The sequence below is a fragment of the Acromyrmex echinatior genome, chromosome 12 (genome assembly GCF_024713525.1).
Source record: "Acromyrmex echinatior isolate Ae372 chromosome 12, ASM2471352v2, whole genome shotgun sequence".
NCBI lineage: Eukaryota > Metazoa > Arthropoda > Insecta > Hymenoptera > Formicidae > Acromyrmex > Acromyrmex echinatior.
The window spans coordinates 12,608,513-12,623,176 of NC_141863.1; the positions used below are offsets into that span (position 1 = coordinate 12,608,513).

The window sequence follows — 14,664 nt, forward strand, 5'->3', positions numbered from 1 at the left end:
CAATGTTAATGAATGATACTGAAAAGAATTCTAAAAAGAAAATTGATCTTAAGTAAAATTAAAATTATAAGAAAACAGCTCAAATGATTAAAATTCAATACATATAAGAAAGGAACTACGAGCCAATATAATGTATTTGTTACAATATTCAAGATAAAAATTATAAACAAACGTAGAAAAATTGCTGACAAAATTTAATTGCAAAAATATAACAAAAAAAGTTTCGACTTACCTACATGAGGTCACCTTCAAGTTAACAAAAATTAAAATATGCGCGAAATTATTTTAAAAACGCAAAGGCAGAAAGAAGTTGTTTGTAGTAATTACGATATGTAGATGTGATTCGGCGGCAACTCATTATATCGGCGTTGTAACGTAATGTTCCAAGAAAGTGATAGACGTTACTTTAATGTCATGTACTCGCATTTCGGAAGATACATCCAAGAATCGTTATAGTTTAACTGTTATAATTGATAGATAATATTATACAGAGAAGTTAAAAATTAAAATTAGATTCGCCAAGAAAAGAATACAAATAGTAATGTGTCTATGAATAGAATATAATAGAAAGAAAATAAGAAGTATCTTAGCTATATGTTAAAAATGTAAAAAATTAAGAATAGATAGGAATTAAAAAGATATAATATATATCTACCTTAATTCGAGTGCACACCATAATTGTTCCCTATAAAGAGCAGCGTATCTGAGCGCGCAGCTTCGTAAAAAATAGCTTTCATTTAGTAGAGCAGCTTAATGGAAGTAGTTTTGATTCGAATTTGCAACTAGCGTCTTTGGACGTTGTTTCTTTATTTACTAATGTTCCGACTGAATTGGCGATCAGTAGTATAAAAAAAAAAGATGAGTTTTTATATCTAAAAATATCAAGTTGATGAAAGATGCATTTCTGATCGCTATTCGTTTTGTTTTGGAATCTATCTACTTCATGTTTGATGTCTTCTATAAACAAGTTTTTGGAAAGCCAATGGGCTCTCCTCTTTCTCTCATTATCGCCAACATTGTTATGGAGAACTTAGAAGAATTGGCTTTACAACAATTCCATGCCAAATCCTTTTCTATTGTATTATATATATGAATGATATTTTATTAGCCGCGCCTCCTGAATTTCTGAATTCCATTACTAATTATTTTAATTTTACATGAATGATTAAAGTTTACCATGGAAGTTAGCAGCAAGATTTAACTTTCTAGACGTGACTATCATCGTTCATAATGATATTATTATTTTTGATAACTATAATAAATCCATATGTTCTGGTAGATTTGAATTTCCATTCACATCATCCGTGTCACGAAGAACGGCGTAGTAATTAATCTTGTTGATCGCATTCTAATTTATCTCATTTACAATTTCATTAAATAAATCTTACAGAGACATACGCATCTTAACAATTGTTATCCTCTCTCTCTCATTTTTTTAACAATTAATAACAGATTGAAATCATTCTCACAATTCGATACAACATAAATTTCCATCCCATATGTTAAATCGATATCAGAATCCTTTGTTCCTGTCGCTTCGTTTACATAAAACACTATTCCTAACATTCTTAATAAAATTATTGATCGCAGTAAAGACAAATTAAATCACATGTTACAATAAAGAGTAGTATATAAGATCTCTTGCCACGATTGTGTGAAGCTACGTAGGACAGACAAAAAGAAAATTACAAACTCGAGTTTTATAACACCATTCTGATATTAATAAAAAATCAGAATCACCTTCGGTCATCTCAAATCACCACATTACTCACAATCACGATTTTGATTAAAGTAATGTGAGAATTTTGGATTTTGGACATTCTTATAATAACAGGATGATATCTGAAATGGTGCATATAAAGAAACAGCAGAATTGATTAAATTTACAGAACGACACGGAAATTCTTTTCCTGATATTTATCTTCCCATATTAGAATTCTTCCCTCCTTCTAGAATCCTCACTTCTCCCCCCTCCTTTTATCATTCCTCCATCCATATTTTCCCCTCCCTATTTCTATTAAAGTACGTTTGAATTTGCCTATTTCAAATCAATGAACATTTTCGATCTATATGTAAAGGAATTCATTTTTTGAAATTTAATTACTCTCTAAGAACAATTATAATCAGAGTACTATTATAACGAACAATTATGATGTGCACTCGAACTAAGGTAGATATACATCTTTTTAATTCCTATTTATTCTTAATTTTTTGCATTTTTAACATATGACTAAGATACTTTCTTCTTTTTTTCTTTTCATTATATTCTATTCATAGACACATTACTATTTGTATTCTCTTCTTGACGAATCTAATTTTAATTTCTAACTTCTCTGTATAATATTATCTATCAATTATAACAGTTAAACTTCTTAGATATAACAGTATAACTTCTTAGATGTACCTTCCGAAATGTGAGTGCATTTCATTATAAGTAACATCTATCACTTTTTTTGGAACACTACGTTACAATGCCGACATGATGAGTTGCCGCCGAATTGCATCTACGTACCGTAATTACCATAAATAACTTCTTTCTGCATTTGCGTTTTTAAAATAATTTCATACATATTTTAATTTTTATGTTAACAGCTTGAATTTGACCTCATGGTAAGTCGAAATATTTTGTTATATTTTTTCATTCACATCATCCCCCGTATCATAAGAACGGCGTAGTAATTAATCTTGTTGATCGCATTCTAATTTTATCTCATTTACAATTTCATCAAATAAATCTTACAGAGGCAATACGAGGCACCTTAATTAAATTTTGTCAGCAATTTTTCTACGTTTTTTATAATTTTTATCTTGAATATTATAATAAATATGTTATATTGGCTCGTAGCTCCTTTTTTATATGTATTGAATTTTGATATTATGTATTTTTTCACATCTTTTGGTAAATCAGAGCCACTGAATATCAAAAAAATAAAAAACATTTGCTTAGTAATATTCTTTTAATATTCTTTTAATATTCTTTTTGATCATTTTTATATCAAATGTTTTTTCCGATATTGTTGATGAGATTTTTTTTCATCGTATTGTATTTCCATTCTGTAACAAATTTTTTATTTTTTTCTATGCACTTTTTTTCAAGAGCAATCGTAACATGTTGCCCTTATCTCGACACGAATAAAAATAATATTCGTTTATTTCTATGAAAGGGTTTGTTGCCCTATCCATCAACAAATCACTTTCTATTTTATTATGTGAACTCAACTTTTTCTATAAAAACTAATAAAAATAAAAGATAATTATTCCTAATTTTGACTAAATTTGTTACATCTATTTTGACTAAATTTGTTACGTCTATTATAAGTTAATTTTAAAGATCTTTTATAAATTTGTGGATAAAATACTTTTCATTTACGTCTATGGAAAAGCAAAAAATTATCTCTCATTTGTAAAGGTCAGAAATAATGGAGGAAATTAAAAAGTTAGATTAATAAACTATTAATCATTAGTATGAGATAAAGAATTATTGTCCTCAACAAGTTTTATGGGACTAATAGAAACGTCAACTATGGAGTCATTAATATTTTTAATGACTTTATTTTCGATATTATGCCTTCATCGAGTCCATGTTGTATGAAGATCAATAATTAATTTATCAATTTCGGAAATTCATTATTATTAATGTACTTGACTTCAATGGAAGTAAATTGTTTTCACGAATTTAAATTTGGTTGACAATTTATGACACAATTGCATGACATTACATTGACATTAGCATTAACATCTGCAGAGGAAAAGGGGATAAAATAACTTTAAGGTTTGTCGATCTTTTCTAATTTCTGTCATGAGGTAAGAAAATGATGTAATTTTTTTTAGATTTACTACAATCTTGGTTATCATTCGTAAAAATTCGTGAAAAGTTGTTAAATAAATTAGAATTTTTCAAAATTTATATTTTTTAAGAGCATATCAATTTCATCTTGCTCTCATATGCATATAAGATGATTTTCAATAGTGAGTAAGATTACAAAAAGACAAAAATGCACTTTTTATGAATAAAAAGATTTCTTTTATTGTAATAAATACTTCTTATATTATTTTTGTTATAATATGAAGAATGCAATTAAAGAAAAATGAAGAACAGAGAAATATAAGAAAAATTAATGAATTGCATATGATGAGATTTATTTACAGAATCGAACTAAGAGATAAATAAGGTAAATGTACTATTAGATAATCGATACTAAATAATAAATTTATAGTACTTAGTCATATTTATATAATGCATATTAATAAATATGATCTACATGTACGAATCTCATCTTATCTATTATTGAAAGTCATCTTACTCGCAATCATTGAGTTTACTTATTCAGTTAATAAAAAGTATTACAATATTAAAAATGAAGAATATTAGTACGTTATTTTATACGTTTTTAACTATACTATACTGTAGAGTCCGATCGAAATTTCGATTTTAGTCAGTTTCGGCAAAAAATCAAGATTTCGGTTTGATTTCGATTTCGGTTGAAATTAAGAGAAAATTTCAGGTAAACCAAAAAGTGTACAAGTTGCAACGTAAGCTGCCGGTGAGCGTTCAAAAAACAACTGTTCAATTTTAATTATTAACTCGTTGATTAAGCTTAAGACAAAATATAAATTAATTCCTAAAGACTCCTTAATGATACAAAATGGTTATAACAGGGCAATAGGAGTCAAGCACGATAATTCTTATGCAAATCAATACGGTTAACAAAACAACTTTATTAATCCGCTTACATGTTTTGTAACAGGAAGACAGCTGACGATGAGAATAGCTGAGCACAGGAATCATATTCGAAACACAATCACACATTCGGTCATAACAGATCACCGATGGATTGGAAGAGACCTACGAATTCGATTGGGGAAATATTGCAATTTTTGGGTGAGGAACTCCAGTATAGAAAGAGATTAGTATCAGAGATGCTACACATCAGAAGACAGACACGTGACCTCAACCTGCAGACAAATCTGCAGACAAAGTAGACCTTGGAGGGGCCTTTCCCAAGGCCTACTTTCCAATTATAGACGAACTATAAATATCGAAGCGTTGATATTGCCAGCTAATCAGTGTACATTCTTTGTTACATTAATATTAAATTATTAAAGATTCAGTTTTGGTTTTAATGTCCATCTGGATTATAATTAATATCAGAGTTTTTTCCTTTTTTTCCTTTTCTTTGCAATTAACGTTTTAGATGTATTCATTCGTTTTAAAAGTTATTCATTAATTTCAACATAATTGACGTTGAATGATCAAAGATTGTTTTTGACTAAACCAATAGAATTTAAGTATTTGCGATATGATAAATTTTTGTTTTAGTAAGCTACCTTCTATTATTTACAATACATCATTTTTGTTTTCAATAAATTTATCTTTTAATAATTTTAATACATTTTAGATTGTTATTAGAGTTCGATTTTATATTATAGTTTCCGTTAATAGGTGGAGGTGGCTCATTGAGATGAATTAGTTTGTAAAAAATTTTTTGTAATTACAACATCATATTGTCTCTGAAGATGGCTCAAAAGTGAGCCGAAATGGATTAATTGTAAGCGGATTAATTATTAATAAAGTTGTTTTGTTAACAGTATTGGTTTGCACAAAAATTACCGTGCTTGACTCCTAATTGTCCTGTTATATCCAACTATTTCGTAAGTTTAAGACAATTTGAGTACAAACTTTGATGTAATCCTAATAACAACTGTGATTTAATTTCTTTAAAAGTTGAGAATGCAATATTATATTATTATAGTTAGATGTTTTAATAAAATCTTGTTTTTTAAAAAGTGCATAAATTTGTCATGATTTCTAAAAATCATGTAGTCTCTGTAGAATTAATCCAAAAATGTCGATTTCGACTGACCAAAAAAAATGTGACTTCGTTAGCTTTTTTTACTGTGATCTTATAGAGAAAATGAAAGTATTTAACTATAATTATGTTATTTTTTTATAAATTAACATAAAATAATTACATATGAATGCATCTAAAACATATTTCTTCTTATATTATTCACTTTTATGGCCAACGAAATCAAATTACAAATGACGATTTGTTATTATCTAAAGCCTTTGTATGAATTTAATATCGGCTCGTCATCTGTTATTAATTTGGAAAAATTAACAATTCATTATTTTATCCGCTTCGTCATTTCTTATTCCGCTTTCCCCTATAATTCACAAAAACTATAAGAACTCTTTCTATAAGTGTTTGTTCTATAATAGTTATTTTTTTTTGTGTGTTCCAATGACAAATCTATAAATTCCTTTTTTTTTTGCTATGAATTAACTAAAATGTCAAATATTTATATTTTGGATGACTATAACTTAGTTTCTTTGAATGTAGTCTCCCTGTTCACAGATGTCACAGAATTTGATCGAATTATTAAAAGATAGTTGGCATTTTATTAAAAAATACACTATAATACCGGAAGAGGAAGAGAAATTTATGGATGCAGTCAGTTTTGAGTTCTACGTATTTTCTGTTCAATAATAATATTTATAAACAGACTTATGGAACATCCATGAGTTTCACCTATTGTGGCAGATTTAGTCTTACAAGTGTTGGAATTACAAGTTCTCAATAATTTATCTTTCAAACCATTTTTCTTTGTCCGATACGTATGTAGATGATATATAGCGTTAACTCTTAATATCTGTTTGGATGGCCCAAATAATAATTCGTAGGAGCTCATATTGCGTATCATATCGTGCACACAAAATGAATGTCACTCTGCACGACGTGATGGGGCATGCATGCGAGCGTATTATGCAATCACGCCGAGCGTATTAAAATATGTGTTCATCGCTCATATTCAGCGACAAATGAGTCACGTGATTTCATATGTCGCTCATATAAATGGGGAGCAGCGATTTTTGACGGTAATTATATTAATTGTGTTGTGTAAAGTGCTGTAAAATCTAAAATGTCATCAAAAACGATATTACGATTGGAGCTGTCAAGTTAATGCGATTGTGCACAACAAGAAGCGGAATTACGGAAAAATAGACTAATAGCAGTTGTACGCATTAATGAATGTACAAATTTAAAAAGAAAATATAAAAAAACAGATTTTGGATTTGGGTCCTTTATTTGAAAGGTAATCCTTTATTTGATGACGTAAACATGGATTTAAAAAAATTGTTATTAAAAAATTATCAATGAATAACTAGTATACTTCCATACATTCATGAGTCGAAAAGCTCTTTTCGTCTATGATCATTTCACTTAGCCACAAGTATATATGTACAACAGCCATCTGAAAATTTCATGAAATTATCGCAAATAATAACAAATAATACAATAATTAAATAATAATAAATAATAATAACAATTTAATATAATAATTAAATTATTATAATGTATTGAGCGATCATAAAGAAAAGTCGATATAAATAAAATTGGAAATAAAAATAAAAATAATCAGAGTTAAATGAGATAAAAAATTTTTTACGCACGCAACAAATTTTTTATTGCTAAGAAATTTATATTTATTTATTTATTTATTTATTTAGTATGAATAATTATTTAGAATACGGGTCACGAAACTTAATAAAAACATATTTATTCGATACGTTTTCATTCAAAATGAAAGAATCTGAAAAACGGTGATATGCTTCACGAAGCGAATTATTAATCCTCCGTTAGTGAGGTTGGAATAAATATGTTTGCTCCACGATTCGTTTATTTTATATTGCACTGTTTATTTTATGGTTATGTGGTCTTGGCTAACTTTACTAAAAGCTTTTTTCAACTCGTTCACTAAATTTCTTAGCGGTCGAAATCATTTAGATAAGTGACATATCCTTCTAATTTTCATTTATGAGTCAGAGCTTGCTTATGCTCACGCTGCTTTCATGATATAAATTTAGATAAATTTTATATTTTATAATATTTTATGATATTTACTATTTTGAGATTAAGACAATAAGCTAAAGACTTTTTTATGACCATATCGGCACGCAATTATAATTTCTGAAATTAATTCATTTAAATGAATATATATAATAGTTCAATATCTTAACATTTAGACCATAGTGGCGCTTCGTATTAAAGTAATGTATTTAACATAAATGGTCTTATTTCCAATCTTATTATTTTTTATGAGTGTTGTGCAATGTCTTTCTCTCTCTCTCTTTCTCTCTAGTTATTTTAATTATATATAAAATATTTCGAGACTGAAGCAATTTATTTATGTAATACTAATTAAAGCATTTTTGTTTAATTTAAAGTATAAATGAATAAAACTATATTTTTATCTATAAATAAATAGATAGTTTCATGTCATTATTTATTTCTTTCACTTATTTTGTATAATAATTAGATGAAAAATGAGCAAGAAGTCGGATCGACTCCATCTTACTAGACATATTCTGAAAGTCCTTACTAACGGAGGGCTAAATGTTAAGAATTGGGCTACGTTCGGAAACATTAGCCGAGTGCTCTCATATATTGTTTTATCCTTGTGTTTATCCAATGTTAAACAGTAATAAAATAAAATACGAGGACACTCGGGTGATATTTAGGTTACACAACTTTAATAACTATTCAGATAAAAAAAACTCATTCCTAACGATCACGAAGTAATAAGAAGGAGACTAAATTTAAATCCTGAAAATGGGTTTGAAACACGGTGTCGGAAAATCCATAGGGTCTGAGCACAAGAATTGTTATAACACTTACTTAAAGACTTAAATTATAAGTAATGCACAAGCTTTCGCGTATGACGTACGATTTATTGCCGTCTCTTGGAGACACGGCAATAAATTGTACGTCATACGTGAAAGCTTGTGCGTTACTTACGTCTACAATTTAAGTCTAAGGGGCTCCGCACAATAAAAGGAACAGGGAACAGAGAACAGAGAATAAGAATTTCAACCTATCAGAAATCATGTATTATACACAGTTTCTGATAGGTTGAAATTCTTATTCTCTGTTCCCTGTTCCTTTTATTGTGCGGAGCTCCTAAGTAAGTGTTACGACAATTCTTGTGCTCAGACCCATAGAAAGTCGGACCGATGTGATTTTAGTGCCATCACGCCTTATGGAAAAGTTGGAAGTATTAACTGTCACGTGGACGCAGGTCACACGTATGTAGAACAAAAATGAACTTGTACCTCTGTAATATATGCATACGTTGGCAGCGCGCTCATCTACACCAATGTATGTATGTATTGATTCTCGTGCGAGCTCTCGTATTGAACGGATGTTCCCTATCCTTCCGAGATTGCGCTTGTGTGTTGTGTGTTGCATCATATAGTGCTTCGCATATTCTTTTATGATTTTATAATTATGCTTTTTTCCGTCACTTCATTCTTTCCCCTACATATTTTGGTGGCTTTTGTTTCTGTGCATCGGGATTTGTATGCGTACGGACGAAAACCCCCATCCCTCCGATCCTGAGGGCACGGGGAATCCCCCTTGTCGTTCTTCAGTGTCGCTTTCTGATCTAACAGCGTTTTTTGATCGCATTCTAACGGACTCTAATACAGTGGACACTATTTCTAATGATGTCAGTGAAGGATCTGTGGATCAAATTGAGTATACTGTTACTGTCAGTGACATTGTTCCCGTCCTGGATTTAGGTATAGTTTAAGCAAGAATAAAGGTAAGAAGAACAAGTCTTCTCCTTATTTGTGTCACCGCTCGCTATTACATGCGAATACGTGTGTAAATAACGGCTCGGCCGCTTCGAATGCTTACAAAGACGTAGCTTTATTCCGATCGCGTTCCCTAGAATCTCTTTGCATGGAAGACAAACGCCTCGGGGCGCTCGTCGACAAAGCATCTCTCTGCATCCTCCGGCTATTACACCTACTAATCGCTTCACTGTGTTAGCCGATAAATCCTCTTTCGATCCGTCACGTCCTTCTCCTCATATGGAAATTATGGAAATCGATGTCCCATTCGACAAGATCAATATCTCGGATCCTAGCGGTTCCAAAAAATCTTTTAAGAGACGTGCTGATAAGGAAGCCCCTAATGCTTCCGCTAAGAAAATGCAGGCCCCCTCTCTTCCCTCTTACGGCACTTCGAGCAGCTTCCCTGTCAAATATCAACATATCGATTCATCTTACGTTGTTCATTTCTGCCGCGCTTCGGAGATCCCGAGCGAAAGAATCAATGCACTAAATGTTAGTCGCGTTTTACATAAAGCTTTCAACCATGAGATCTTAAAAATTAAGAGCCATGGGCGGCGCACTGTTGTAGCATCTTTTAAAAAAGCAGAATCAGCTAACGCGATTATCACCCATCCTATCTTGAAAGAAAATAATCTTACAGCATTTATTCCTGCATTCCGGGTCATGAGAACGGGCCTGATTAAGATTACGTCCTCGCGGATATTTCCGACGAAGAGATTCTGAATAACTTTGAATCGCCATATAAAATTATTTCTGCTAAACGATTTAATCGAAGAATCAAAGAGGGGACGAAACTAGGAATGTACCTTCTCGCACTATCCTGGTTAAATTCACTGGTCAAAGTTTACCTCACTCGGTATCATTTTTGCATGTCCGTTTCCCAGTCCTCCCCTATATTCCGCGAGTTCGACTTTGTTTTACTTGCCTTAGATACGGACATATTAGTGCGGATTGTAAGAGCGCCCCTCACTGCCCTCGTTGCGGAAACATACAGCATGAATCCTCTAAGGATTGCTCCTGTGCTAATCTACCTCCGATAGATTACCTGTTGTAACTGCCATCAGGAATACTTTCCCTCTTCTCCGTTCTGTCCCCTTTATTAAGCAAAAACAGATCTACGCTATGGCCGCAATCGAGAATATTTCTTACGCGGACGTCCGTTTTAAACTAGGCTACGCCGGGCCTTCGGATTCTTCATATCTTCCCTTAAACTCATCATCTCCCAATGCTTTTCCTTCCCTCTCTCATCGCTTCCGCCTTTCGGTTCAGACATTGACCCCAGAGCGGGGATCCATATGTACCCGTCCTTTTTCGATAACAATCCTTACTGCTCCTACGCTGCTCAGCCGATTACCGGATGACGAACCCACATCCTCTCCCTCTCTCCCCCCTAGCTCCTATTCAATAGTCGTACAGTCTTCCAACTGAGCTTCTGCGGTCTCTTCAATACCCATCCCAAAACGGGTAACAATTTACCTCGGCAGCGAACCGCCACTGACCGGATTACGCCCCCCCCCCTCTTGGAACGAAATTTGCATAACTCATTCCTCTTCGCCTCCAATGGAAGACCTGTTTCCATCTCGACTGATGAAAGTCCCCATGACCCTTTCACAACTTCTGATCTCTCCCCTCCCCCCAGACTCCCTTCACTTCTTCCTATTACCCACTCTATTCCCTATCTCCTCCCCCTATTCTTATAAACTAGTCTTCCCTTACATCTCACCCACCCCCAACCCCCACTACAATTCATTCCCCCCCTCTATTACTCTCTCTCAACCTCACTTAATTGACTCGCAATCGGACGAGACCACTTTTCTCAACGCACTAGCCTCTCCCATTAACCACCTTTCTGGCATAATTCCCCCATCGTAAGAGACATAAATTCAAGCAGGCATACACATCCTCCGAAGCGCTTCAGGATCTTCCAACCAATTTTAACCACAATGACCAACACAACCTCAATTAATAACACTGTCTCTAGAGGACTACGCGTCGTTCATTAGAATTGTAGAGGTGCTCTAAGTAATAAAGGAGATATTGAGAAATTAGGTACCAATTACCCAATTAATAAATTAGGCAGGAGCCATAAATAAAGAAAAAGAAGAAGTATGTATGTATTACACCAAAGTACAAGCTCATTTTTGCTCCTCATTGTACATACACATATGTAAATACTGGGTGTTTCAGAGCACCCGTACCACCCTTTTAAAAGGTAGGGATGTGTTTGTACAAAAAAATGGTTCAGACAAAATTTGCAGGATTTCGGGAGATCTATCTGATGGTGACCTTGAATTTGACCTTGAGGTCGACCTTGGGCATAACTCAAGGTCAAAGTACAAATGTAAACCCTTATTCATGACATCACAAATGAAAATAGCGGAAAATTTTACGTCCGAATACGTTATCAAGCCTAGGTCAAAATTACCCTTAGAGGTCATGTGGAGGTCAAGTTACTTTTAGAGCACCCGTACCAACCTTCTAAAAGATATGGATGTGTTTGTACAAAAAATAGTTCAAACAATACTAGGTATTTACATAGCTATGATGCATCCATCTGCTGGTGAATTTGAATTCTATCTTTAGATTCATTTGTAGTCGTGTACATCGATTTTTAAAGATTCCTAATTATTAAGATCTTGAACAGTCGATGCCGCCTGTGTCAGCGCCTGTGTTACCCAAGATGTACCACGTGGAGGTCACAAGGTCGGACTTACACCTCGTCGGGGTGCTTTTTTAAGGTGGTTCCCCTTGCCGTCACCTTTGTTCGTACGCATGTGTTCAGTCTAGATTTTCGAAGTGTCCTCCACGTGCATGTATGCAGGCTGTTATTCTTCGTTGAAAATCATCCGTCACCCGACGAATTTCGACAGGATCTAGAGACTGAATGGCTTCTCGAATTCTGTTCTTCATGTCTTCTGAAATCGTAGGTCGTTCGCGGTATACGAGGTCTTTTATTCTTTCCCACAAATAAAAATCCAAAATTGTAAGATCCGGTGATCGTGGTGGCCAGTTATGTGGACCATATTTACCTATCCATTGGCCGCGAAATATGCGGTTCAGTTGTTGACGAGCAATGCCAGACGCGTGGGCTGGACATCCATCCTGTTGAAACCACATATTTAGACGTAGTTGAAGTGGAATATCTTCAAGTAAACGTGGGAGTTCGTTTTCGAGTAAATCGACATACAGAAAACGGTTTAGATTCTCTTCAAAGAAAAATGGTCCGACGATATGCGTATCAACAATTCCGCACCAAACATTGACTTTCCAGATACGTTGATGATCGATTTCTCGATACTAATGTGGATTCTCTTGCACCCAATAACGGAGATTATGTGTGTTCACTTCGCCGTCACTTTTGAAGGTGCACTCATCAGAAAACAAGATACTTCTATGGAAAGTAGGTAATTGTTGAGTAATCCAATTACAGAATATCAGTCTTTGTCTATGATCGTCCAATGTCATGGTCTGGTGAAGTGACATTCGATATGGATGAAATGAATTTTCTCGCAAAATTCTACTGATAGTGCTTCTACTTATTCCACTATCTCTTTCTCGTCTTCTTAAAGAATCGGTAGGATTTACAAGAGCAGAAGCAATTATATCAGGTGCCCGTACTGCACGAAGCGGACGATGAATTTGCATTCCTTTATTATAATCCGATTGGACGATACCTTTTTGAATTATCCGCCGTTGCAAACGACTGAAAACATTGCGCGAATGCGGTGTACGATCGGGATATTCATTTCGCCACATTCTTTCAGCTTCGCGAAAACTTCCAGCCCTACTCAAAACCGACAACATTAACGCAGCTTCTTCGCTTGAGTAAGACATATCTACCTATAAATGAATAATAATCCCCGAATATTGAAGTACCTAAGTACCTACCTACCTAGGTATAAAACGCACCTAAAAAAAAAACCGACAGTTTATAAAACTCTTAAGCGAGCAAAGGGAGAAAAGCAAAACAAACAAGTAAGTTTAGTTCAGTTCAGTTTAGTTGAGTTCAGTTCAGTTCAGTTCAGTTCAGTTCAGTTTAGTTTAGTTTAGTGTAGTTTAATTCAGTTTAGTCGATTTACTCGAAAACGAACTCCCACGTTTACTTGAAGATATTCCACTTCAACTACGTCTAAATATGTGGTTTCAACAGGATGGATGTCCAGCCCACACGTCTGTCATTGCTCGTCAACAACTGAACCGCATATTTCGCGGCCAATGGATAGGTAAATATGGTCCACATAACTGGCCACCACGATCACCGGATCTTACAATTTTGGATTTTTATTTGTGGGAAAGAATAAAAGACCTCGTATACCGCGAACGACCTACGATTTCAGAAGACATGAAGAACAGAATTCGAGAAGCCATTCAGTCTCTAGATCCTGTCGAAATTCGTCGGGTGACGGATGATTTTCAACGAAGAATAACAGCCTGCATACATGCACGTGGAGGACACTTCGAAAATCTAGACTGAACACATGCGTACGAACAAAGGTGACGGCAAGGGGAACCACCTTAAAAAAGCACCCCGACGAGGTGTAAGTCCGACCTTGTGACCTCCACGTGGTACATCTTGGGTAACACAGGCGCTGACACAGGCGGCATCGACTGTTCAAGATCTTAATAATTAGGAATCTTTAAAAATCGATGTACACGACTACAAATGAATCTAAAGATAGAATTCAAATTCACCAGCAGATGGATGCATCATAGCTATGTAAATACCTAGTATTGTTTGAACTATTTTTTGTACAAACACATCCATATCTTTTAGAAGGTTGGTACGGGTGCTCTAAAAGTAACTTGACCTCCACATGACCTCTAAGGGTAATTTTGACCTAGGCTTGATAACGTATTCGGACGTAAAATTTTCCGCTATTTTCATTTGTGATGTCATGAATAAGGGTTTACATTTGTAAAACGGTACTTTGACCTTGAGTTATGCCAGTAGCAGTAACAGTAGCAGTAGCAGTAGCAGTAGCAGTAGCAGTAGCAGTAGTAGTAGTAGTAATAATAGTAACGTT

At 33.7% G+C, this 14,664-nt stretch overlaps 1 protein-coding gene across 8 annotated transcripts in view; it reads right to left on the reverse strand.

Annotated features, from left to right (window-relative positions):
* The window catches only part of Hs6st (heparan sulfate 6-O-sulfotransferase), a 162,419-nt gene that overhangs the window by 32,024 nt on the left and 115,731 nt on the right, over positions 1-14,664 (reverse strand). For 3 of the 8 annotated variants that reach the window (XR_015546930.1, XR_015546929.1, XR_015546927.1), the window contains exon 7: positions 7,185-7,257. The exons of the other annotated variants lie outside the window; for them this stretch is intronic. The gene's annotated coding sequence lies outside the window, so the exon portion shown is untranslated. The remainder of the gene's footprint in view (positions 1-7,184; positions 7,258-14,664) is intronic. 8 annotated transcript variants of the gene reach the window in all.